Below are 27895 nucleotides of genomic sequence, written 5' to 3'. Positions count from 1 at the left end.
AAAGAAATTCTATTTGCCCGGATGTCATCAAAGGTCAGGAAGAAAGCACCCCATGAATGGAGGCCTCCAGCACGACATTGCAGAGCAAAAACAAAATATTGATGAGTGTGACAGGACAGAAGCTAACCATGCATGTTTTCACAAAATATATCCTTGGTGCTATTTCTCATTTTTAAACTGGACTTTTCTGCTCTGTCTGTAAGTCTCCAGACCAAAATAATTTACATCTCAGTTTTGGGAATGTCGCACCTTGTCATGTGGCTTCCAGCAGACCACTTAGTGACTGCACAGCCCAACTTCAAAGGGAACCACTGAAAGATCATTCACATTTGACAAACCACGCTTGCTACGGAGGCTGTGAGTCTACAAAGACAACAGATGAAGTTTTACGGTCCTTCCCGACCAGTCCCGCTGAAATCAATGGAGTTTTGGATGGCTCACCATGTTTTCCTGCCCCGCCTCTGCCGCCACTAGGCGGTAAATCTTTTCACAATGACTCCCCAAACACCAGTGTTATAACCTGCCTGCTTACCACTGGCTGGGGACTAATAACAATCCCACAATACTTAGTGAGCATGAGCTTCCCCAATGAGGGGGCGGAGAAATCATTAGCAGATTCCCTGCATAAATAAAGCTGGCCAGTTTGGAACCGGCTAGAGAAGAGTGAGCAGTAAGGGAAGTTGCTGCTGCTGTTGTATATATATGTTATTGTAAATAAATGTTATTTCTTTCTATCCTTCAACTTGTGCTGGATTCTTTGTGGCCCTCACAAAAACCAGAAACACCCAGAGCCAGGATTCTCCGTTCTGGAGATTACGCACTCCCACCGGAGAAGAATCGGGACTGGTCTCCGCTGACGGTGGGAGCAGCGGCCAGTGCGAGTCCCTCTCCTTAACCATGCAAATTTATGCATGGGGGAGAGATCACCGGATTCCACCTGAATCCTAGTTTTGGGCCGCCATTTTGAACAGGCAGCTCGAACCTGAGATCCTATGGCGGCCCCCACCCTCCCCAACAATGTTAATCATGACCCCCACCCTGCTGACACAGAGGCATCCTCTCAACCACCATGGAAATAACTGGTCAACCCCCCATAGCACAAATTAATGAAGGTGACCCTACCCCCTCCACCAAGCCCCCCCCCCCCCCCCTCAGGGACCCTATCAGCCACCTCCATCAGAGACCCATATTAGTCACCCCCATCAGACACCCCATTAGGGATTTCCATCAGAGGTCCACATCAGACTCTCATCAGCATCCCCAATGAGCTAGCGTCTAGTGTGATTGGTGAGGCTTTTACTCTGAGATGGATTATGTACTAGGGAGGGTTCCAGTGGCAACGATGCATGTATCCTTTGTTTGGGGTGATCTCTGCTAATTCCTTCATTCCTCTATCTGGGGCTGCGCTTCAGATGAGTGCTCTGAGGAGTGCCATCCCCTGGTGGGCCGGCAACTGAGCATGGCCACGCCCATCCGCTTGATGATACTGCTTGAATATAAGGGTTTCCAGAGGGGCGGGCTGGGTCAGGATCCACATGACCAGAAGCCCTCAGAGCATAAGGAGGATACTGTCAGCAATCTCAAAACCCAGGAAGAGCCTGTAAGCTGGAGCTAAGAGGGCGGATTTAAATGATTGTACAGCAGCAAGGGGGGGGGGGGGGGGGGTCTCAGCCAGAGCACCCTGTTCCCAAGGAAGACACCCAGGCCAAGGCACTTGCCACCAAGTTGTTGCTTGCTTATCGTGAGTGGCACGTTGCATAATGGTTAGCACATTTGCTTCACAGCACCAGGGTTGCAGGTTCGATTCCCGGCTTGGGTCGCATGTTTTCCCTGTGTCTCTGTGGGTTTCCTCCGGGTGCTCCAGTTTCCTCCCACAAGTCTCGAAAGACGTGCTGTTAGGTAATTTGGACATTCTGAATTCTCCCTCCGTGAACCTCTGTGTGGTGACGAGGGGATTTTCACAGTTACTTCATTGCAGTGCTAATGTAAGCCTACTTGTGGGAATAAAGATTATTATATTATTACTCCCTTTTTAAAAAATAAATTTAGAGTACCCAATTATTTTTTTCCAATTAAGGGGCAATTTAGCATTGTCATCCACTTAGCTTGCACATCGTTTTGGGTAGTGGGGTGAGACCCACACAAACAAGGGGAGATTATACATCCCGCTACTCCGAGGTCCTGGCATACACCCCCCAGCAAACCTGAAAAGTTTGAAAAATTTTCTTCGCTCCTTGCTCTCCTGCAACGACCAAAACATCTGGGTCCCACTCGTAAATACTTGCAGCAATTCACACCCATGCGACTCCCAGCTGAAAGAGCAGGAGCATTGTGGAGGGGTGGAGAATCAGGCTTCTAGTCCGCTAATGAGATTAAAATCCATGCAATCGCAGTTTTGCATCGCGCCACCCTCGCACGGCTTGTAACTCACTGCCGCTGACAACAAAGGACCGGAGGACCAGAACGGGCGCCGATCCCGATTTTCAATCAACAATCACTTCTCCACCAGATCGGGAAGCCCACCACCAGCGGCAAGCAATGGAGAATCCATCCCGGCATATTGATGAGAATTCAAATATGCTGATCTGATCATCCCTCACTGTGCGTAAACCAGAATACTTCGGGGCGGGGAGACAGGTGGTTCTCCCCACAACTAAACGCACTATGGCCCCTCCCACAGAATGCTCTGTCCCTGTAAGGCTTCAGCGCGACATCCGCATGATTGTGCGAGGCCGAAAAGTCGAGCCTGAAAAGTACAGTGGGCTCTTTAATGTCCACTTGAGTGGGTGAATGAGGTCCTGGTTAAACATCCCATCCAAGTCTGAGGAAGGCCGTAAAGAAAATAGCTGAATTGAGTTGACTGAGACTCCCAGTGATGAGTAAAATATGCTGCCTTCTCCATCTGTGAGCAAGATCAACAATGCCACTGTTAAATAACAGCATTGAACAAAAGGAAAAGGCAACACACTGAGAAAACTATCAGCGGCAGGAAGCTAATGGCCATTTATAACGAGATGTCCCCATAGAGCGCTGGAGAGTCTGATAGCCCATTCTCACCCTGTAGGTCAGCACATCTGAACCTGGTGAACCGTTGAAAGGCACACTGAGCAGGGCGTGCACGCTTGAATCTCAAGATCGTACTGTATCGCATCTAAAAGTGAACAAATCCAATCGCAGCCCTCTCAAAATCTCAGCCTATGCGTCAAAACCCAACCGCGTGCAAGCATTCATGTTTAACTGCCACAGAAGTCAGTGGCAGACCAGTGAAAATGATCGAAATGATACATGTGGTATCGGTACCAAAAAAGTACATTTTGTTGAAATGGGACTCACCGATAATAAGAACATAAGAACTAGGAGCAGGAGCAGGCCATCTGGCCCCTCGAGCCTGCTCCGCCATTCAATTAGATCATGGCTGATCTTTTGTGGACTCAGCTCCACTTTCCGGCCCGAACACCATAACCTTTAATCCCTTTATTCTTCAAAAAACTATCTATCTTTACCTTAAAAACATGTAATGAAGGAGCCTCAACTGCTTCACTGGGCAAGGAATTCCATAGATTCACAACCCTTTGGGTGAAGAAGTTCCTCCTAAACTCAGTCCTAAATCTACTTCCCCTTATTTTGAGGCTATGTCCCCTAGTTCTGCTGTCACCCGCCAGTGGAAACAACCTGCCCGCATCTATCCTATCTATTCCCTTCATAATTTTAAATGTTTCTATAAGATCCCCCCTCATCCTTCTAAATTCCAACGAGTACAGTCCCAGTCTACTCAACCTCTCCTCATAATCCAACCCCTTCAACTCTGGGATTAACCTAGTGAATCTCCTCTGCACACCCTCCAGCGCCAGTACGTCCTTTCTCAAGTAAGGAGACCAAAACTGAACACAATACTCTAGGTGTGGCTGCACTAACACCTTATACAATTGCAACCTAACCTCCCTAGTCTTAACCTCCATCCCTCTAGCAATGAAGGACAAAATTCCATTTGCCTTCTTAATCACCTGTTGCACTTGTAAACCAAAATTCTGTGACTCATGCACTAGCACACCCAAGTCTCTCTGAACAGCGGCATGCTTTAATATTTTATCGTTTAAATAATAATCCCGTTTGCTGTTATTCCTACCAAAATGGATAACCTCACATTTGTCAACATTGTATTCCATCTGCCAGACCCTAGCCCATTCACTTAACCTATCCAAATCCCTCTGCAAACTTCCAGTATCCTCTGCACTTTTTGCTTTACCACTCATCTTAGTGTCATCTGCAAACTTGGACACATTGCCCTTGGTCCCCAACTCCAAATCATCTATGTAAAGTGTGAACAATTGTGGGCCCAACACGGATCCCTGAGGGACACCACTACCTACTGATTGCCAACCAGAGAAACACCCATTAATCCCAACTCTTTGCTTTCTATTAATTAACCAATCCTCTATCCATGCTACTACTTTACCCTTAATGCCATGCATCGTTATCTTATGCAGCAACCTTTTGTGTGGCACCTTGTCAAAGGCTTTCTGGAAATCCAGACATACCACATCCATCGGCTCCCCGTTATCTACTGCACTGGTAATGTCCTCAAAAAATTCCACTAAATTAGTTAGGCATGACCTGCCCTTTACGAACCCATGCTGCGTCTGCCCAATGGGACAATTTCTATCCAGATGCCTCGCTATTTCTTCCTTGATGATAGATTCCAGCATCTTCCCTACTACCGAAGTTAAGCTCACTGGCCTATAATTTCCTGCTTTCTGCCTACCTCCTTTTTTAAACAGTGGCGTCATGTTTGCTAATTTCCAATCCACCGGGACCACCCCAGAGTCTAGTGAATTTCAGTAAATTATCACTGGTGCATCTGCAATTTCCCTAGCCATCTCTTTTAGCACTCTGGGATGCATTCCATCAGGGCCAGGCGACTTGTCTACCTTTAGCCCCATTAGCTTGCCCATCACTCCCTCCTTAGTGATAACAATCCTCTCACGGTCCTCACCTGTCATAGCCTCATTTCTATCAGTCGCTGGCATGTTATTTGTGTCTTCCACTGCGAAGACCGACCCAAAAAACCTGTTCAGTTCCTCAGCCATTTCCTCATTTCCCATTATTAAAACTCCCTTCTCATCCTCTAAAGGACCAATATTTACCTTAGCCACTCTTTTTTGTCTTATATATTTGTAAAAACTTTTACTGTCTGTTTTTATATTCTGAGCAAGTTTACTCTCATACTCTATCTTACTCTTCTTTATAGCTTTTTTAGTAGCTTTCTGTTGCCCCCTAAAGATTTCCCAGTCCTCTAATCTCCCAGCAATCTTTGCCACTTTATATGCTTTTTCCTTCAATTTGATACTCTCCCTTATTTCCTTAGATATCCACGGTCGATTTTCCCTCTTTCTTCCGTCCTTCCTTTTTGTTGGTATAAACCTTTGCTGAGCACTGTGAAAAATCGCTTGGAAGGTTCTCCACTGTTCCTCAACTGTTCCACCTGAAGTTAAAACTCACCACTATTCTTAGAATTCCCCCTATACCAAAAAAAGGTTGATATTCTAAATGGTGAACAGGGATCCTCACTCCCTGACTCCAGTGCAGGCTTCTGTGGGTGCCATTCAGGTCAAACTATCTTTTCAAGTTATCCCCCGGTATAACCCATACCTTCACCGAAGAATTTTACCTACTTACCCCTTAATAGCATCGATGTCCTGGGTCCTGAGTTATTAAGGAAGTGAAGTAAGCTAATAACCACTTTTCCAGGTTAAGTTAAGTTATTTTATTATAATTTTTTCTTTTTAAAAGCTGCAAACACTTTCTTTACAGAAAGGAAAAAAGATCTTGCTTCTGGCTGCTTCAGGCCCACCTTGGCAATCGATCTTCTTAAAATCTGGTCTTCTTGAGTTGTATTCGCTGGTGAACTCGGTTGCTGTGTCCTGTTCTTCCCATGCACCGAGCTGTGAGAGCTGGCTCTGCTAGCTATCTCTAAGCTGACTCTGACTCCTGTTTAAATTCTAGTCTTCCTTAGATGTATAACTGTTTAAACTCGGCTGCTTGCCTTGTCTTTCCCATGACCGAGCTCTCTCTCTCTCTCTCTCTCTTGAGTTCTCCTCCCCTTCTCTCCTGTTGCTGGTTTCCTCTGTCCTCTGTCCTTTGTTGCTGCTCCCTGGGTTTATATTCTGTTTCTGAGAGTTATTAAGTTTTAACGACTTTATTGTAAATGGGCTTGTTTCACTTTGATAGTTTAAGAGTATCTTTGATGTAAACATCTTACTACAACTAATTATTCATTTTGGGCATATCGTCTCCTCTCAGATCTGATTAAACAATGCTTTGGTTTCAATAGGTGTTACTTTTAATTCTGTGATTTCAAATCGTTTAATTTTCCAATTGTCCCCAGCTCATAACTTTGCCTTTGATTTTGACTTACATGATGTTTCTCGTAGACAGGTCGTCTCCAATTTTCTTTTAATTGTTTGATGTTCATAGAATTTTACACTTTAAATTTGACACCAAATTTGACTGGGCATCTTCCATCCTTTCCAGCTGTTTACTAAGAGAGTTTATTTCAATTAAGGTGTGAAATTTTGCTTTTAGCGGTATGCTAAAATTTAACTTGGTTATGACTTGAAAGACTTGCCTGTTTTAAACATTCATCACTTAATGCAATTGAAACTCTCATCCATGCTTTTTCAGATGCTTCCTGAGATAGTTACATTCCATGAAGGTGTGAGCCATTGTTTTAGCTTACCACATGAGACTGGGGTGTTTGATTAGCCTGCTTGTGAGCAAGAATCTGCATTTTACAACCCTGCTCTTTGAAGCTGCTATGAAACCTTTGTGGGATCTTTCCCTGTACCCTCTCAAACCAGATATTGCCAGACTTCCATGTTTCAAATGACACATTTTTCTGTATTTTCAAGAACACCCCGTCTTGACATTTGAAACATAACTATATAATTTGGTTAATTGTCCCCCCATCCAATTGTACTAACATATATCCCCGATCTTTGTCATTTGTATGCATGTGTTGGAATTTCAAATTGTGCACCAAAATCAACACGTAAATGCATCCATATCTCAGACCAGTGTCGATAAGAGTCTTTTCTTTTCCTCAAGTCCAATTACCGTGAACCATAGCCGTTGTTGCTCAGGAAGGTAACAATCGCTTTCCGTGTGTTCCACTACCTCCAAAGCATTTTACTTCCTTGGGATAGCAGCACCGTAGAAGCTTCCTCATGTCCCTTAGAAACAGCACACAACTCAGTCCATCAGTAACCACAAAGGTCTTTTGTCCATCACTGGCTGTTACGTGTCTCATTTTTCCGTCATCCAAATTGCTTTTCCATTGCTGATTGGAATGGTAAATTATGATATCATGTACCACCCACTGATTCCCTTGTTTCATTAATTTAAAAGGTTCAATTGATCCTGCTTGTATTCCTAACTTCCCCATTAATGTCTAACATTGTCGTGAATCATGTATGTCTGCCAACCCCTGGTTTACATGAGAGAATATCTTTCTGACAAATTTCCTTCAAATCCCTTTCATCTGTCATCATTTCCCTTACACCATGAAAGTGTATATTCTCCATTACAGCATTTGTAAAACCACATTGAACTGTCACTTTTCCAAATAAATTCTCCCTATTGTTAAATACATAGTAAAAAAACTTAAGTCTTATCTTAACATATAACTCATTACCTAACCACACAAATAGACTGTGTGTTACAACTTTACATATTTGCAACTGTTATCACAATTTTAATACTAGAAATAAGGTACAATATCGAAACATCCCTTCTTGGCTTTGGGACCAATAGTCATTACATACTAAATATGGCATATAAACAACATCAATATTATTTGTAATGTTCTATGTAGTTAAATCAAGAAAACACACTAAACTACCCCTCCATTTAAAACATTCACACAGTTTAGAAATGCGGATCAAGTTCTTTAATGGCACACCTACCCCCCTTATCATATATATATATATATATATATAGCAGTCCCTATCAATTTACATGAATTTTTTTTTTTAATAACGATTACAGCTCTTCAATGCAATATTGTTTTGCTGCATTGGTAACAATTTTCCCGCCGTGGTATCAAGCTACAAAAATTCTTAAATGATTGTCATTTATCATGTTGGGGTTCCTCGTCAGTCGCTGCTGTCTGCCGAGACCCTTAAGAACTCCACCGTGTAGTACATACCCCGTGGAAACCACAGATCATCCATCAGCTAATGTCCAGTTAGAGATGTCTGACCGGAGGTTTCACTGTCCAGTAATAATTTGATATTTTGATTTGTTTCTAGCCCGTAACGTTTTCCTCCGGGTTCTGTCATTTAATTCCCTCAAATATGTAGCCAATTCTATCATTAGTTTCCCCCCAATCCTGTCGAACAGATTCTTCTCTGGAGTGTAGTTCTCTTCCTTCATGTGAACTGGTTTGTTATTTATTTTTTCCACCTGAAAAATCAAATGAACAGATCAAGGGTGGAGAGGGCCCTATTCTTTAATTTGTACTTTCTATTTTCATTTGGATTATCCCAGAAGTGCCCTCTCCAGGACTTCCGGATTTCTTTTGCCACCATTTCTTTTTGAACTGGTTTATTTTCCTTATCCTTGATGTACATCATACCATTAAAGCCTGTTAAGCCTCCTTCTGTCATTGTCAATTGGTTTTAATATTTTAATTTTTCTGCATCAATTTGTATTAAATCTTTTCCGGCAATCAGATACTAATTTCCTGGTACTGCAATTAATTCTCCAAACTAACTCCTGGTCCAATATCTTTATTCGCGAAAGCTCCTTCTTCAATGTATTTAACATTCTAAACATCATTATCTCTGCTAGTGACTGTTTGTGTTCAGCGGGCACTAGGACCCTGCGGAGCCATGCAGTGTCAATTTCAACGCAGCAATTTCAAAGTCTACAGCAGCTGACTGCTGCCTGCTGCCCAGCACAAACTCTTTATCTGTTTATTCTGAGACCAATTTAGTTCTGAACATACTGATTTACTTATAATACTGATCACATTTCCTCCTGCTATTTATAACTTCCAATTTATGTGAAAATCGGCTTTGTAAAACACAACATTTTTTTAAAAGTACAAACATTAAAAGAAATTCACAATTCCTTATTAGACATACACACACTCATTCATCCACTCAGATCTTGGATCTTTACTCTGCAGGACTTCACAAATCCTTATTAAACACACATTTATCCACTGAGATCTTGGACCTCTATTCTGTAGGGTTTCAGTTACTCTTAACAAAAATTGAGACCCCTCCGTGCGGTTAAGTTTCACTTCTGCAGGAGTTTTTTTGCCTCTGTTAAGCTTTTCTACTCTTGTTTCATTGTTTAAACTCTCTTGACTGTATTCCAGGGCAAGAGAATTACCCTAATTGCCATTTTTTGGATTTTTTTTCTGTTCCTGGTTGTCCCTTTCAGGTGCACTCTGAAATTAAGGATAAGTACCCTTTCTGGGCCCTATCCAAGGCTGACTAAGGCACTATCTTCCTGTTTTAGTTAAGGGTCGATTGGTTATTGGTTTCTGAAGATTCTAAGCGTCCCTATTTGCCAGAAAATGTCCGCACAATCTGCCTTACTCTGAGGATGATTTATTCTTTGGCCTCTTTTACCAGTAACGGATGCAAGATTTTAGTGCTATCACCAAAATGTCTTGCAGACTTTTTCTCAGGGTCAGTATCTTCTAGTCTACTGATTTTCACACCCAACCGGAGCTTCAGTCCCCTCGATCCACAGAATATCCTTACTAAAGCCAATCACACATGACTTTCCAGACTAAACTCGGCAGGTAAAGTCTGACTCACACATAGACTAGAAACTTCTAATATTCTAGCCTTTGTGCCGGTTAGAAACTTCTAATATTCCAACCGTTTCTTGGGAACTAGAAACTTCTAATATTCTAGCCCCTACTCTGCTTAACTAGAAACTTCTAATATTCTAGCCTCGCTTTACCTAGAAACTTCTAATATTCTAGGCTCACTTTACCTAGAAACTTCTAATATTCTAGGCCTCCACGCTGGGCGCCATGAAGTTAAAACTCACCACTATTCTTAGAATTCCCCCTATACCAAAAAAAGGTTGATATTCTAAATGGTGAACAGGGATCCTCACTCCCTGACTCCAGTGCAGGCTTCTGTGGGTGCCATTCAGGTCAAACTATCTTTTCAAGTTATCCCCCGGTATAACCCATACCTTCACCGAAGAATTTTACCTACTTACCCCTTAATAGCATCGATGTCCTGGGTCCTGCGTTATTAAGGAAGTGAAGTAAGCTAATAACCACTTTTCCAGGTTAAGTTAAGTTATTTTATTATAATTTTTTCTTTTTAAAAGCTGCAAACACTTTCTTTACAGAAAGGAAAAAAGATCTTGCTTCTGGCTGCTTCAGGCCCACCTTGGCAATCGATCTTCTTAAAATCTGGTCTTCTTGAGTTGTATTCGCTGGTGAACTCGGTTGCTGTGTCCTGTTCTTCCCATGCACCGAGCTGTGAGAGCTGGCTCTGCTAGCTATCTCTAAGCTGACTCTGACTCCTGTTTAAATTCTAGTCTTCCTTAGATGTATAACTGTTTAAACTCGGCTGCTTGCCTTGTCTTTCCCATGACCGAGCTCTCTCTCTCTCTCTCTCTCTTGAGTTCTCCTCCCCTTCTCTCCTGTTGCTGGTTTCCTCTGTCCTCTGTCCTTTGTTGCTGCTCCCTGGGTTTATATTCTGTTTCTGAGAGTTATTAAGTTTTAACGACTTTATTGTAAATGGGCTTGTTTCACTTTGATAGTTTAAGAGTATCTTTGATGTAAACATCTTACTACAACTAATTATTCATTTTGGGCATATCGTCTCCTCTCAGATCTGATTAAACAATGCTTTGGTTTCAATAGGTGTTACTTTTAATTCTGTGATTTCAAATCGTTTAATTTTCCAATTGTCCCCAGCTCATAACTTTGCCTTTGATTTTGACTTACATGATGTTTCTCGTAGACAGGTCGTCTCCAATTTTCTTTTAATTGTTTGATGTTCATAGAATTTTACACTTTAAATTTGACACCAAATTTGACTGGGCATCTTCCATCCTTTCCAGCTGTTTACTAAGAGAGTTTATTTCAATTAAGGTGTGAAATTTTGCTTTTAGCGGTATGCTAAAATTTAACTTGGTTATGACTTGAAAGACTTGCCTGTTTTAAACATTCATCACTTAATGCAATTGAAACTCTCATCCATGCTTTTTCAGATGCTTCCTGAGATAGTTACATTCCATGAAGGTGTGAGCCATTGTTTTAGCTTACCACATGAGACTGGGGTGTTTGATTAGCCTGCTTGTGAGCAAGAATCTGCATTTTACAACCCTGCTCTTTGAAGCTGCTATGAAACCTTTGTGGGATCTTTCCCTGTACCCTCTCAAACCAGATATTGCCAGACTTCTATGTTTCAAATGACACATTTTTCTGTATTTTCAAGAACACACCATAAAGTCTTAACTCCCAGTCTACCTTAGCTAGTTCTTCTCTCATCCCCTTGTAATCTCCTTTGTTTAAACACAAACACTAGTATTTGATTTTACTTTCTCACCCTCCATCTGTATTTTAAATTCCACCATATTGTGATCGCTCCTTCCGAGAGGATCCCTAACTATGAGATCATGAATCAATCCTGTCTCATTACACAGGACAAGATCTAGGACCGCTTGTTCCCTTGTAGGTTCCATTAGATGCTGTTCTAGGAATCTATCGCGGATACATTCTATAATGCTAAACAGCCCCAAATGCATGTTCTACTGGTTTTCTGAACTGAATGGTGTGAAGTTCTGCTCAAGTTCATTTGCCTGTCACTTGACAGAACCTTTCATGAACCAGTGCAAGCAGTGTTTTATAATTCAATCATTTTATTTATTCCTCTTCTATTAAAGCAGTGTTTTACTCCTAGTTCCCTCTCCTCTCAGGCGATGGCGACTGTGTAGAGGAGACTACCAAATCAGGAGGCTCTCGCAAGGCAGTACTGGAGTCAATGGATCGATGCTGGCAAACATCAAGGGTTGGGCAGTGAGCCCAAATCATTCTTTACCTTCAGAACATACATCTAGCAGTGCGTTTGCAGAGGCCTGGGATGTTTGTCGACCAATTTGATGCAGCTACATGGGCTGGCAAGTGTAACTGTCACTGACTGAGTGTGTGGAAAACCAGGAGTTTGAGCTGCTGAGCCAGGAAGGTGAGTGGTGACTGCAATCGTTACTGTGTTCCTGCTCCTGGCTGCCTATTGTACAGGATCTTTATCTCAGGCTGGTGACTCTGCTTTTCAGACACCGGGAACTAGACCAGAAGCAGGAGAGGGGAGGTGGAGGTGCCAGTGAGTGAAGATGCAGGAGTTGTGGCAAAAGGGGCGCTGAGCAGCTGTTGAGGGGGTGGGGGGGAAGGGGGTAGGAAAAAGCAGCGTGTGCATTCGAGCATGCATGGTGGGGGAGAGGGGCTGATCATAATATGTCTGTGGGGTTGTGGGAGAGAGGGCGACTCCAATGTTTCTATGATGTGTTGGGGAGAGGGGCTTCACTGAGTCTTCTGCATTGAGTCTTCTGTCACCAGGGACTATGGAGAGCTTGTTTGAAACCCATATTAGTTCAAAAAACAATACATTTTTTACAAAGCGCTTTAAACTCTGATTTTCATGTTTATATCCTGCATTAATATATGTTGATCTATAACATGCAAACATTAAGTATTATATACGGAATGGTACTGCACTGCTTTAGTTTTGCTGGTGTGTGGGGTCACATTGATTATCAGGTTTTAAAATGGGTGTCACATTCAAAAATAGTTTGGAAATAGCATTGCATTTGGGCATTCCTTGATATATTTTAAAAACCTGGTGCACTTTTATTTATATTGTTTACGAGTTTCATTGCCGTTGGCTGACCTGGTTTAGTTAATTAAGTACTTATTGCATATGTGCCATACAGCTAAAACGGATAAGCTCAACTTTAATCGGCTCATAAATCCAAAATTGTCACAATTAGCAGGCACTTATCATAATGATTAATTTGATCCTGTCATGGCCAATGTTCAACTGTGAAAGAAGAAAGTATAAAAAAGTTCACAATCACAATTTGCGGCAAAGGTTTTTTTTTTGCATTTTAAAATCCTCAATCTTCTATTCTCATTTGGCTTGATGTCTGATAAATTGGCTCTGAAAAGGAAAATAGTGCGACCAGGCTGTAATGGAAATGCAGCTTCTCCACGGTTGATGGAGGATATAAAGTTCTGAGCTCCTGGCATTGATTCTCATAGTCCCAAGGGTCAGATATTTGCTCCTGTTAGTGTTAATCCTCTTCCTTTAGTGCAAAAGTAACTACCTGTGTTGTACAAATATAAATAATACATTTAGCAGAGAGATCAGATGAAATTTCTTCAAGGAAAGGGCAGTAAATGTGTCAGTAATCTGCCAAATAACAGCAGACGCCTACACATTTTGGATATTCAATCAAGATAGGTGTAATACTCTGAAGGGGTGAGCTACAGTGTGCTGAATGCCTTTGCCTCTGCAAGATGGACTTTGACAAGTTGGATGTGACAAGGATATTTCCTTCTTATGCGTCAGTCCTGAACTGGAAGGCACTGTTTTTTTGAAATGGCAGTCCCTTTTTAGGACACCGTGTGCCCACTCTGCGACCCTGTCACCTTTTTTTAAAAATAATTTTTTATTAAGGTTTTCACAAAATATAAACAACAAAACAATATTAACAAAACAACCATGGTAAAAACCCAAGAACAACAACCACCCAACTACAAAAGCAACTACTAAAACACAAATAAAAGCAAACAACATAAAGGAAAGAGATAACACCCGCCACAACCAACAAACCCATGTACACAATTCTCCCTCCCACCGCCTCCACGCTCGGGGGCCTCGCATCCTTCCATTGAAGCAAGATCCTCCGCCGGGCTACTAGGGACGCAAAGGCCAGAACACCGGCCTCTTTCGCCTCCTGCACTCCCGGCTCCACTGCAACCCCAAAAAGTGCGAGTCCGCAGCCTGGTACCATGTCACCCTTTTAATCATTATTCAGATTTTTTCTCCCATTATGAAGTCCGATAATCATGGAGACTTCTTTCTGTTACAAACAATAGTTCTCAATTAGACTTGTGGTGCTGCGGTAGTATGGCCACCTCTGGGCCAGAAGCTCTGGTTCAAGACCCACTACAGAATTTGGAAGGTATGTTGATAAAGTGGCCAAACAGGTTGTTATCTGTGTATAAGTTCTTCCAATATGCCTGGTGGCTGGCAGTAAGAGTTTCCTGGTCAGCCATATTGTAGATGGCAATGGCAGATTACTGCAAGCATAATCATGGGCCAATCCAATAGAAGTCCATGGTTACCAATGCCTTCATGTGCACTGTAGTAGAAAGGGGAAGAGGAATCCTCAATGATTCTAAATTTATAGCAACATTAATGCAAAAACCACAAAACAAGAATGCACAACCCATCATTTCACTCTCCAGCTCTCATACGTTCTCAGCTCTTACTTCATCCAAGCCTCCACTTATATGTTCATCTGGCTGGTGAAAAGATTGCCCCAAATGAGGGATGGCAAAGTGGTTAGCACTGCTGCCTCATAGCGCTAGGAATTTGGGTTCAAATCTGACCTTGGGTGACTGTATGAAGTTTGTACATTCTCCCCTTGTCTGCGTGGGTTTCCTCTGACTGCATGTCCAAAAATGTGTAGGTTAGGTGCATGGACCATACTAAAATTGCCCCATAGTGTCCAAAGATGTGCAGATTAGGTGAGGCTCCGGGGATAGGGTGGGGAAGTGGCCCGCTTTCTCAGGGTCGATGCAGACTCAATTTGGCCAAATGGCCTCCTTTTATACTGAAGAGATTCAATGAACTCTATGTGCTCCTATTCCAAATAATCCGTGCGGGATATTACAAACAGGATCAGAGCATAGAATTGACAATTCTGCTATCATTTTATTTGAAGACTGAAATTGGCAGCTGCCCTGGAACAGAACTTAGGTCACTGTCAAAGCTGCATATCGAGTTGCAATAAATTCTACGCGGATTTCGATTTGTTGAAACAATTTGGCTGTCTTCCCGTCTCACAAGCATTTCAAGTCTGCTGTTCCAACCCTGCCATGGAAGCGTTGGAACTCTTCAGTGTTTGATTCTGTGAATTACCTGGATCTTCAGAATTTGTTGCACTCAATTATAAATCAACAGGTTGTGAGGAATTGGCTTTCAAAAAGGCAATCTGAACGGAGCATTCACACACTTATGGAAAAGTGTTTCACAAAAAACAGTGCAACAGCGCAGTGCACTCATGTCGTCTATGTGTGAAATGTAACCAGGATAAACATAACGTAGATTTATTTCCATCTCTGCAACAAAATTACAGAGCTTCAAAATATATTTTGACCTTCAAAAAAAAAACCTTTTAATAATGTCTCTGTGAGCTTTAGCCACACAGAAATACAATGAGATTTTAACCATTTGGCTGAACAAGTCCATTTGGTCTTTAGCCTCCCTGTGAACATATAGCTTTAAGCATTGTTAACTCTCCTGATCCCTTGACCTGTAAAATCTAATCAACTGCAAACTCTTCGCTGCAAACTGTCTGAGGTTTTATCCAGGTTTCATACACACTTTTCTTAGCCTTACGACTTCTTTATTCCATGTTTCCCAATTGTTCCTAGGTAGCTCTCCCACATCTGTGTCATAAGGTTGTTAGTACAGGCTCTCCAGAGGGTGATCTCGGCTGATGCTTCCGTGAGACACTGAAGGAGTGTTACTGAGGTGGAACCATTTGGAATAATGTTAATCCATCAGCCCGTCAGGTGAACATAAAAGATCCCATTGCGCTACTTTGAAGACAAACAAGAGAATTATCCCCAATATCCTTTATTTATCTTTCAATGTTGACTAAAACAGATTATCACTATCTTAATGCCGTTTGTGGGGCATTGCTATGTGCAAATTGACTGCCATATTTCCCACATTACATTACTGACTACCCTTCAGGTGTACTTCATTGATTGTCGAGATGAGCCAGATCTTTATCTTACTCTTCTCCCTCATAGGCAGTCCCTCGGGATCGAGGGTGAGTTGCTTTCACTCCAGTTCAATGGGATCAGAGGAGGCTGATCGGCTGCGTGATCCACAGATTGTACCAAATGTGGGTGTTGGTTGGGGAGATTGGCTGTTTGGAGATTTGTGTACTCCTTCCAATGACTTGAACTTCACCTCTGTGCTTTCCCAACAAAGTCTATCGATGTATTGGGTGACTTCCCGGATGAGCCTTCTCCATTTTGGTTGATCATAGGTCAGGGATCAAATGAGTTCATAGGTCACAGATCATAGAACTGAGAGTGCAGAAGGAGACCAAAAGAACATAAGAACTAGGAGCAGGAGTAGGCCATCTGGCCCCTCGAGCCTGCTCCGCCATTCAATTAGATCATGGCTGATCTTTTGTGGACTCAGCTCCACTTTCCGGCCCGAACACCATAACCCTTAATCCCTTTATTCTTCAAAAAACTATCTATATTTACCTTAAAAGCATGTAATGAAGGAGCCTCAACTGCTTCACTGGGCAAGGAATTCCATAGATTCACAACCCTTTGGGTGAAGAAGTTCCTCCTAAACTCAGTCCTAAATCTACTTCCCCTTATTTTGAGGCTATGTCCCCTAGTTCTGCTGTCACCCGCCAGTAGAAACAACCTGCCCGCATCTATCCTATCTATTCCCTTCATAATTTTAAATGTTTCTATAAGATCCCCCCTCATCCTTCTAAATTCCAATGAGTACAGTCCCAGTCTACTCAACCTCTCCTCATAATCCAACCCCTTCAGCTCTGGGATTAACCTAGTGAATCTCCTCTGCACACCCTCCAGCGCCAGTACGTCCTTTCTCAAGTAAGGAGACCAAAACTGAACACAATACTCCAGGTGTGGCCGCACTAACACCTTATACAATTGCAACATAACCTCCCTAGTCTTAAACTCCATCCCTCTAGCAATGAAGGACAAAATTCCATTTGCCTTCTTAATCACCTGTTGCACTTGTAAACCAACCTTCTGTGACTCATGCACTAGCACACCCAAGTCTCTCTGAACAGCGGCATGCTTTAATATTTTATCGTTTAAATAATAATTCCGTTTGCTGTTATTACTACCAAAATGGATAACCTCACATTTGTCAACATTTTATTCCATCTGCCAGACCCTAGCCCATTCACTTAACCTATCAAAATCACTCTGCAGACTTCCAGTATCCTCTGCACTTTTCGCTTTACCACTCATCTTAGTGTCATCTGCAAACTTGGACACATTGCCCTTGGTCCCCAACTCCAAATCATCTATGTAAATTGTGAACAATTGTGGGCCCAACACGGATCCCTGAGGGACACCACTAGCTACTGATTGCCAACCAGAGAAACACCCATTAATCCCAACTCTTTGCTTTCTATTAATTAACCAATCCTCTATCCATGCTACTACTTTACCCTTAATGCCATGCATCTTTATCTTATGCAGCAACCTTTTGTGTGGCACCTTGTCAAAGGCTTTCTGGAAATCCAGACATACCACATCCATCGGCTCCCCGTTATCTACTGCACTGGTAATGTCCTCAAAAAATTCCACTAAATTAGTTAGGCATGACCTGCCTTTTACGAACCCATGCTGCGTCTGCCCAATGGAACAATTTCTATCCAGATGGCTCGCAATTTCTTCCTTGATGATAGATTCCAGCATCTTCCCTATTACCGAAGTTAAGCTCACTGGCCTATAATTTCCTGCTTTCGGCCTACCTCCTTTTTTAAACAGTGGCGTCACGTTTGCTAATTTCCAATCCACCGGGACCACCCCAGAGTCTAGTGAATTTCGGTAAATTATCACTAGTGCATCTGCAATTTCCCTAGCCATCTCTTTTAGCACTCTGGGATGCATTCCATCAGGGCCAGGAGACTTGTCTACCTTTAGCCCCATTAGCTTGCCCATCACTCCCTCCTTAGTGATAACAATCCTCTCAAGGTCCTCACCTGTCATAGCCTCATTTCTATCAGTCGCTGGCATGTTATTTGTGTCTTCCACTGTGAAGACCGTCCCAAAAACCTGTTCAGTTCCTCAGCCATTTCCTCATTTCCCATTATTAAAACTCCCTTCTCATCCTCTAAAGGACCAATATTTACCTTAGCCACTCTTTTTTGTCTTATATATTTGTAAAAACTTTTACTGTCTGTTTTTATATTCTGAGCAAGTTTACTCTCATACTCTATCTTACTCTTCTTTATAGCTTTTTTAGTAGCTTTCTGTTGCCCCCTAAAGATTTCCCAGTCCTCTAATCTCCCAGCAATCGTTGCCACTTTATATGCTTTTTCCTTCAATTTGATACTCTCCCTTATTTCCTTAGATATCCACGGTCGATTTTCCCTCTTTCTTCCGTCCTTCCTTTTTGTTGGTATAAACCTTTGCTGAGCACTGTGAAAAATCGCTTGGAAGGTTCTCCACTGTTCCTCAACTTTTCCACCATAAAGTCTTAGCTCCCATTCTACCTTAGCTAGTTCTTCTCTCATCCCCTTGTAATCTCCTTTGTTTAAACACAAAACATTAGTATTTGATTTTACTTTCTCACCCTCCATCTGTATTTTAAATTCCACCATATTGTGATCGCTCCTTCCGAGAGGATCCCTAACTATGAGATCATGAATCAATCCTGTCTCATTACACAGGACAAGATCTAGGACCGCTTGTTCCATCGTAGGTTCCATTAGATACTGTTCTAGGAATCTATCGCGGATATATTCTATAAACTCCTCCTCAAGGTTGCCTTGACCGACCTGGTTAAACCAATCGACATGTAGATTAAAATCCCCCATGATAACTGCTGTACCATTTCTACATGCATCAGTTATTTCTTTGTTTATTGCCTGCCCCACCATATCGTTACTATTTGGTGGCCGATAGACTACTATCAGTGAGTTTTTCGCCTTACTATTCCTGATTTCCACCCAAATGGATTCAACCTTATCCTCCATAGCACTGATGTCATCCCTTACTATTGCCCGGATGTCATCCTTAAATAACAGAGCAACACCACCTCCCTTACCATCCACTCTGTCCTTCCGAATAGTTTGATACCCTCGGATATTTAACTCCCAGTCGTGACCATCCTTTAACCATGTTTCAGTAATGGCCACTAAATCATAGTCATTTACGATGATTTGTGCCATCAACTCATTTACTTTAGAACATAGAACATAGAACACTACAGCGCAGTACGGGCCCTTCGGCCCTCGATGTTGCGCCGACCTGTGAAACCATCTGAAGCCTATCTGACCTACACTATTCCATTTTCATCCATATGTCTATCCAGTGACCACTTAAATGCCCTTAAAGTTGGCGAGTCTACTACTGTTGCAGGCAGGGCGTTCCACACCCCTACTACTCTCTGAGTAAAGAAACTGCCTCTGACATCTGTCCTATATCTCTCACCCCTCAATTTAAAGCTATGTCCCCTCGTGTTGGTCATCACCATCCGAGGAATAAGACTCTCACTGTCCACCCTATCTAACCCTCTGACTATCTTATATGTCTCTATTAAGTCACCTCTCAGCCTTCTCCTCTCTAACGAAAACAACCTCAATTCCCTGAGCCTTTCCTCGTAAGACCTTCCCTCCATACCAGGCAACATCCTAGTAAATCTCCTCTGAACCCTTTCCAAAGCTTCCACATCCTTCCTATAATGTGGTGACCAGAACTGCACGCAGTACTCCAGGTGTGGCCGCACCAGAGTTATGTACAGCTGCAGCATGATCCTGTGGTTCCGAAACTCAATCCCCCTGCTTATAAAGGCTAGCACACCATATGCCTTCTTAACAGCCCTATTAATCTGGGTGGCAACTTTCAAGGATTTATGTACCTGGATGCCGAGATCTCTCTGTTCATCTACACTACCAAGAATCTTGCCATTAGCCCAGTACTCTGCATTCCTGTTACTCCTTCCAAAGTGAACCACCTCACACTTTTCCGCATTAAACTCCATCTGCCACCTCTCAGCCCAGCTCTGCAGCTTATCTATGTCCCTCTGTATCCTATAACATCCTTCAGCACTATCCACAACTCCACCGACCTTCGTGTCATCTGCAAATTTACTAACCCATCCTTCTACACCCTCTTCCAGGTCATTTATAAAAATGACAAACAGCAGTGGCCCCAAAACAGATCCTTGCGGTACACCACTAGTAACTGAACTCCAGGATGAACATTTTCCATCAACCACCACCCTCTGTCTTCTTTCAGCTAGCCAATTACTGATCCAAACCGCTAAATCACCTTCAATTCCATACTTCCTTATTTTCTGCAATAGCCTACCGTGGGGAACCTTATCAAACGCCTTACTGAAATCCATATACACCACATCAACAGCTTTACCCTGATCCACCTGTTTGGTCACCTTCTCAAAAAACTCAATAAGGTTTGTGAGACATGACCTACCCTTCACAAAACCGTGTTGAGTATCGCTAATCAACTTGTTCTTTTCAAGATGATTATAAACCCTATCTCTTATAACCTTTTCCAACATTTTACCCACAACCGAAGTAAGGCTCACAGGTCTATAATTACCAGGGTTGTCTCTACTCCCCTTCTTGAACAAGGGGACAACATTTGCTATCCTCCAGTCTTCCGGCACTATTCCTGTTGACAAAGACGACATAAATATCAAGGAAAAAGGCTCTGCAATCTCCTCCCTGGCTTCCCAGAGAATCCTAGGATAAATCCCATCTGGCCCAGGGGACTTATCTATTTTGAGATTTTCTAAAATTGCTAACACCTCCTCATTTTGAACCTCAATTCCATCTAGCCTGGTCGACTGAACCTGAGTGTTCTCCTCGACAACATTGTCTTTCTCCAGTGTAAACACTGACGAAAAATATCCATTTAATGCTTCCCCTATCTCCTCTGATTCCACACACAACTTTCCACTACTATCCTTGATTGGCCCTAATCTTACTCGAGTCATTCTTTTGTTCCTGATATACCTATAGAAAGCCTTAGGGTTTTCCTTGATCCTATCCGCCAACGACTTTTCGTGTCCTCTCCTCGCTCTTCTTAACTCTCCCTTTAGGTCCTTCCTGGCTAACTTGTAACTCTCAAGTGCCCTAACTGAGCCTTCATGTCTCATCCTAACATAAGCCTTCTTCTTCCTCTTGACAAGTGCTTCAACTTCCTTAGTAAACCACGGCTCCCTTTATTCCGCATACTACGAGCATTCAGGTAAAGTACACGTATGTTGGTTTTTTTACCTCTGTTTTGAATCTTAACATCTCCAGTTTTATTCCTTTTGTTATTACTGGGCCTATTCACTGAGCTCCCCTCAGTTACTGTACCTCGCATTGTCGCCCTTTTAGATTTTTGACTATGTCTTCTCTGCCTTGCACTTTTCCCCTTACTTCCTTTTGTTTCTGTCCCTGTTTTACTACCTTCCAACTTCCTGCATCGGTTCCCATCCCCCTGCCACATTAGTTTAAACCCTCCCCAACAGCTCTAGAAAACACCCCCCCCAGGACATCCGTTCCAGTCCTGCCCAGGTGCAGACCGTCCGGTTTGTACTGGTCCCACTTCCCCCAGAACCTGTCCCAATGCCCCAGGAATTTGAATCCCTCCCTCTTGCACCATCTCTCGAGCCACGCATTCATCCTATCTATCCTGACATTCCTACTCTGACTAGCTCGTGGCACTGGTAGCAATCCTGAGATTACTACCTTTGAGGTCCTACTTTTTAGTTTAACTCCTAACTCCCTGAATTCCGCTTGTAGGACCTCATCCCGTTTTGTACCTATATCGTTGGTGCCTATGTGCACCACGACAGCTGGCTGTTCACCCTCCCCCCCCAGAATGTCCTGCAGCCGCTCCGAGACATCCTTGACCCTTGCACCAGGGAGGCAACATACCATCCTGGAGTCTCGATTGCGTCCACAGAACCGCCTGTCTATTCCCCTTACGATCGAGTCCCCTATCACTATAGCCCTGCCATTTTTCTTCCTGCCCTGCTGTGCAGCAGAGCCAGCCACGGTGCCATGAACCTGGCTGCTGCTGCCTTCCCCTGGTGAGCCATCTCCCTCAACAGTATCCAAAGCGGTATATCTGTTTTGCAGGGAGATGACCGCAGGGGACACCTGCACTGCCTTCCTATTCTTGCTCTTTCTTTTGGTCACCCATTTTCTATCTCCCTCAGTAACCTTCACCTGCGGTGTGACCAACTCGCTAAACGTGCTATCCACGACCTCCTCAGCATCGAGGATGCTCCAAAGTGAGTCCATCCGCAGCTCCAGAGCCGTCAAGCGGTCTAACAAGAGCTGCAACTGAACACACTTCTTGCACATGAAGGAGCCAGGGACAGTGGACGTGTCCCTGAGCTCCCACATCGCACACGAGGAGCATGGCACGGGTCTGGGATCTCTTGCCATGTCTTAAACCCTTGGTAAACTTAAACAACTAGAATTTCAAAATAAAAATAAATAAATTAGACAATGAAAAGAAAAAGAGAGACTACTTACCAGTCACTTACCAGGGTTAAAAAGCACCTCCTCACACTCTGCACCGAATTACCTCACTGCACCAAATTACCAAGTTTCAATCCCCACTCTGGATGAGTCTCACTCCGGATGTGTCTCCTGGAAAAGTGCTAGCTTACTGTGTGCGCTGTCTGTCTGTCTTTTATACAGACCTCAGCTAACCGATGACTCAAAAAATACCTTAACTTCAAAGAGAAGAATATAATGTGCCCCTAAACAGGCCTCAGGTGATTGACAGATAACTGCCTCTCAGCAATTAGGGTGGGGGCAGCTTCAACCAATCAGACACTAAGCTCCACACTGCACTTTTAACTGAAAAACAGCAGAATTAGATTTTCCACTTACCTTTGCTGATTTACCTCACTGCACCAAATTACCAAGTTTCAATCCCCACTCTGGATGAGTCTCACTCCGGATGTGTCTCCTGGAAAAGTGCTAGCTTACTGTGTGCGCTATCTGTCTGTCTGTCTTTTATGCAGACCTCAGCTAACCGATGACTCAAAAAATAACTTAACTTCAAAGAGAAGAATACAATGTGCCCCTAAACAGGCCTCAGGTGATTGACAGATAACTGCCTCTCAGCAATTAGGGTGGGGGCAGCTTTAACCAATCAGACACTAAGCTCCACACTGCACTTTTAACTGAAAAGCAGCAGAATTAGATTTTCCACTTACCTTTGCTGATTTACCTCACTGCACCAAATTACCAAGTTTCAATCCCCATTCTGGATGAATCTCACTCCGGATGTGTCTCCTGGAAAAGTGCTAGCTTACTGTGTGCGCTGTCTGTCTGTCTTTTATACAGACCTCAGCTAACCGATGACTCAAAAAATACCTTAACTTCAAAGAGAAGAATATAATGTGCCCCTAAACAGGCCTCAGGTGATTGACAGATAACTGCCTCTCAGCAATTAGGGTGGGGGCAGCTTCAACCAATCAGACACTAAGCTCCACACTGCACTTTTAACTGAAAAACAGCAGAATTAGATTTTCCACTTCCCTTTGCTGATTTACCTCACTGCACCAAATTACCAAGTTTCAATCCCCACTCTGAATGAGTCTCACTCCGGATGTGTCTCCTGGAAAAGTGCTAGCTTCGGACCATCAAGTCTGCACCGGCCCTTGGAAAGAGCATCCCACTTAAGCCCACATTTTCAACCTATCCCCGTAACCCAGTAACCTCATCCAACCTATTTGGACACCAAGGGCAATTTAGTATGGCCAATCCACCTAACCTTCACATCTTTGGACTGTGGGAGGAAACCGGAGCACCCGGAGGAAACCCACACAGACTCGGGGAGAGCGTGCAGACTCTGCACAGACGGTGACCCAAGCCGGGAATAGAACTTGGGACCCTGGAGCACTGCAGCAACTGTGCTAACCACTATGCTACTGTGCTGCCCAGTGGGGCAGTTGGTGGGTATGCTTACCATCCCCAGGGATGATTTGAGGACATCCCAAAAGCAATTATCATGCTAATCAAGTTTCAAGTGCTGAACAGTTAAGCAGCAATATCTCCTTCACCCAGCCACTGTCCTCCAATAAAAACGATTTACTTCAGGAACAGTATCAGATATTTAACACACAGATCATCTTTGGCATCCCACAAACACCTTAACCGGGTTTTTAATAGTTAACTTGGAATGTGAAATGAGAGAACACAGTGTATCTTGAATGCGACTTTTCAAACATGATAACCGCCAGCTGCATGGGCAGCACAGTGGCTGGCACTGTTGCCTCACAGCTTCAGGGTCCCAGGTTTGATTCTCGGCTTGGGTCACTGTCTGTGTGGAGCCTGCACGTTCTCCCCGTGTCTGCATGGGTTTTCTCTGGGTGCTCCGGTTTCCTCCCACAAGTCCCGAACGACGTGCTGTTTGGTAATTTGGACATTCTAAATTTTCCCTCTGTGTACCCGAACAGGCACCGGACTATGGGGACAAGGGGCTTTTCACAGTTACTTCATTGCAGTGTTAATGTAAGCCTACTTGTGACTATGATAAGAACATAAGAACTAGGAGCAGGAGTAGGCCATCTGGCCCCTCGAGCCTGCTCCGCCATTCAATTAGATAATGGCTGATCTTTTGTGGACTCAGCTCCACTTTCCGGCCCTGATCATGAACATATAATAAAGATTATTATTATCATAGCACAATGATCAACAACAACTTGTATCTATAGAGAGCCTTTAAGGTGGAAAAGTGTCCCACAGCCCATGGTGCGAGTAAATTCATATAAAGATGGATGCCAAGCTTTCCCATTTGAAAACAACAAATTCCATAATGTAACTTTTAGAATATCTGTAACCGCTCAAAACGTGGCCTGAATTTTCATCCTCGAGATGCAGAACAGGAGGCAGGAACATTCCTGGCTTGGCTAGCCCACCTAAGGAGAGAGTGCCCACAGGGATGGATCTTCATTGTCGGGAGCAGATGCAGGCTGCAGCCAGACCAGTCGGGTGTTATCTGGGAAGCATACATAATGAAGCTTGGCTGATAGCCCAGACATCCATTACTCTTGCTGAAACACCTGCACCCCAGGGAAAACATTGCTTGATTGACAGTTCAGGCTTTCTGATCTTTGCTGTCAGTTTCACAATGTTTATTTACACACGGTTAAGCACTTTAATTTTGTTACTGATAATTTAAAGGGTCTGAATGATTGACAATTTTATTGTCATCTAAGTGAAATTTCTTTAAACCTAACAGACAGTGATGCATGAATTGCTCTTTAAAAAAAAATGTTTTACGCATTCTGTCACTACATGTCATTGGTTTTATCCAGTGTATCGTGGGTCAATGACCATGGAAGTGCCATAGCTTGGCATAGGGATCACGAAGTGTCATGGAAGAGTGGGCATAGCTGGCATGGTGGAGGCACGAGTAGGACCGTCTGGACTTGCATGGTTCCCTCATGCAGAATAGGGTTCAAGGCTGCTCTGAGAGACCACAAACACCACTCTTTAAAAACCTAAACTGACTCTATCAAAACTACAAAGGAATAGGACATGCCCATCTCCATAATGAAGACAGCCAGGTTGGGAGTGCCCTATTTTTGACAGGAACCAGCCCACACCTGTGAAAGGCACACTGAAAATCAGACAGCCTGGGCATAGGGTCGAGAATCTTGGACCCAAGACCCACGCACCATCTTCAAATGGTTCCCGAGTCGTCCCGATTCAGCGGAAATCCAGGCCCCTCCATTCCTTTCATAAAATGTGAAATACTTGCCTTTGCAATTATAGATAAACATGTCAGACCTAATTGGACACATTAGATGTCATGCTTTTTGCCTTTTCTGACAGTTCAAGGTTGCAGCTGCCATGTAAGCAACTGTGCGTGGATAAAATTGAATCGGAACAGGAAGGTTTACAGATCACCATCTGTTTTTGATTCTGCTTTGGAAAATTATTTCAATAGTATTTAAACTAGTTTGTTGATCCTCTACCTTTATTCCAGCTGTTTACCAAATCAATGGCATTATTACTCCAGGGGGCACAGCCCACCATCGGATGTACTGTAAATTATGTAATGGCCCAAATCTTCTGATTAACGTTGGGTCAGTTCCGATCGAGGCTTACCAAGGGAAAACTTACCTGCCAGCATTCTTTAAGGCTAGACTTCTGATGCTGGCGGCTCCCTGAAGCCTCCGTCAGGGAAATCTACGAAAGCCTTGGCACAGCACAGGAGAGACCAAGGCCGCCGCTCCGAGCGCTGTATTGTGGGAAATAAAAAATTTCAATGTCCCAAAGTGTGCACTAATTTTGCTACTTCCAGCTCTGTTTTGCTATAGAAAATGCGATTTTTGGTATCTACAATTATTAAAGATCCCACGGCCGGCATTTCTAAATCAAATTACAGTCATGGACAGGAATGGGTGGCGAGGGTAAATTTTAATTGCCCTGATTTCCCCACTCTCTACCCGTTGGTAAACAGATTGGACTTGCCTGGACTTACGTTAATTTACTGGTCGAACTGGAAGTGCTGGAGTTAGGTTCCAACAGGCGTTATAACAATGCAGCTTGGGGGAGGGGTGGGTGGGGTGGTGGGTAGGGGAGTAGTGGGGGTGATCATGTGACACCTCCTTGATGTTGGACCCAGGATGCCTATTCCCACCGCTGGAGTCCAGGTGATTAATTACAATTGGGACTCCTTTTGTTTTGGGAGACCTGAGTGTCAAGTCGACTCACTAACTGCCTCTCCCTTTGCTGAGGTTGTGGTCTTCGGTCTGATGCCATTTTGACCGTTTGTGCCGTAATGGGATCTTATGTCTTGTGAAGCTTTTTTTTGTGCAGAGTTAGCTGGTCCAGACTTCCCATTGCTGTGGCCATTGTTATCTTGAAACTGCGGCGAGGTATCAGGTGAATGGCCTTGACAAAGGGTTATCCAGACTCGATACGTGAGGGTGGCACGGTAGCACATTGGCTAGTACTGTTGCTTCACAATGCCAGGGACCCGGGTTCGATTCCCGCTTGGGTCACTGTCCGTGCAGTCTGCAAGTTCTCTCTGTGTCTGCGTGGATTTGCACCGGTTCACTCCCACAAGTCCCGAAAGTCTCGCTTGTCAGGTGAATTGGACATTCTGAATTTTCCCTCAATGTACCCAAACAGGCAGTGTGGAGTGTGGTGACTCAGGGAATTTCATAGTAACTTCACTGCAATGTTAATGTGACCTACTTGTGACACTAATAAAGATTATTATTATTAAACCTTCTCTCTCCACAGATGCTGTCAGACCGACTGAGATTGTCCCTACTATCTGTTTTTGTTTCAGATTCCATCATCCGTAGTAATTTGCTTTTATTTGGCTGAGTGACATGTTAGTTTAGCAATTCTCCATTTTTAACAGCACAGAAAAAAAAATAACTTTACAAAATATTTCAGCTTTTTTTATTTGTTCATGGGATCTGGCCATCACTGGTTGGGCCGGCATTTATTGACCATTACTGAGGGCAATTAAGAGTCAACAACATTACTTCAGATCTAGAGTCACATGTAGGCCACACCAGGTAAGTACGGCCATTTTCCTTCCCGAAAGGGCAATAATGTTTTTAATCACAATCAACAATGGTTTCATGGTCATCATTCAATTTTTAATTTCAGATTTTAATCTGCTATGGTGAGATTTGAACCCAGGTCCCCAGAGCATTCCTTGAGTCTGTAAATTGCTTATCCAGTGACAATACCGCCACGCCACTGCCTTCCTAGTTAGGAAAAGCTCATGCCTTTCAGATTCCCTGGAGCTGTCAATCTCCAAAACTCTTCACACTGACATTGTTAATCTCTGCTCTTCAGCCCCCGGCAGTGTCCACCCTTCTCTTGC

At 43.4% G+C, this 27895-nt stretch overlaps 1 long non-coding RNA gene across 1 annotated transcript in view; it reads right to left on the bottom strand.

Moving 5' to 3' along the window:
• Positions 1–26245, bottom strand: part of LOC119955867 — a 38332-nt gene extending 12087 nt beyond the window's left edge. The window contains exon 1 of the long non-coding RNA XR_005458548.1: positions 26170–26245. This is a non-coding gene — a long non-coding RNA (uncharacterized LOC119955867). The remainder of the gene's footprint in view (positions 1–26169) is intronic.
• Between the last annotated feature and the right edge of the window lie 1650 nt (positions 26246–27895).

This window comes from Scyliorhinus canicula, chromosome 21 (assembly GCF_902713615.1).
Source record: "Scyliorhinus canicula chromosome 21, sScyCan1.1, whole genome shotgun sequence".
Taxonomy (NCBI): domain Eukaryota; kingdom Metazoa; phylum Chordata; class Chondrichthyes; order Carcharhiniformes; family Scyliorhinidae; genus Scyliorhinus; species Scyliorhinus canicula.
This window is presented reverse-complemented; position numbering and strand designations above follow the sequence as displayed.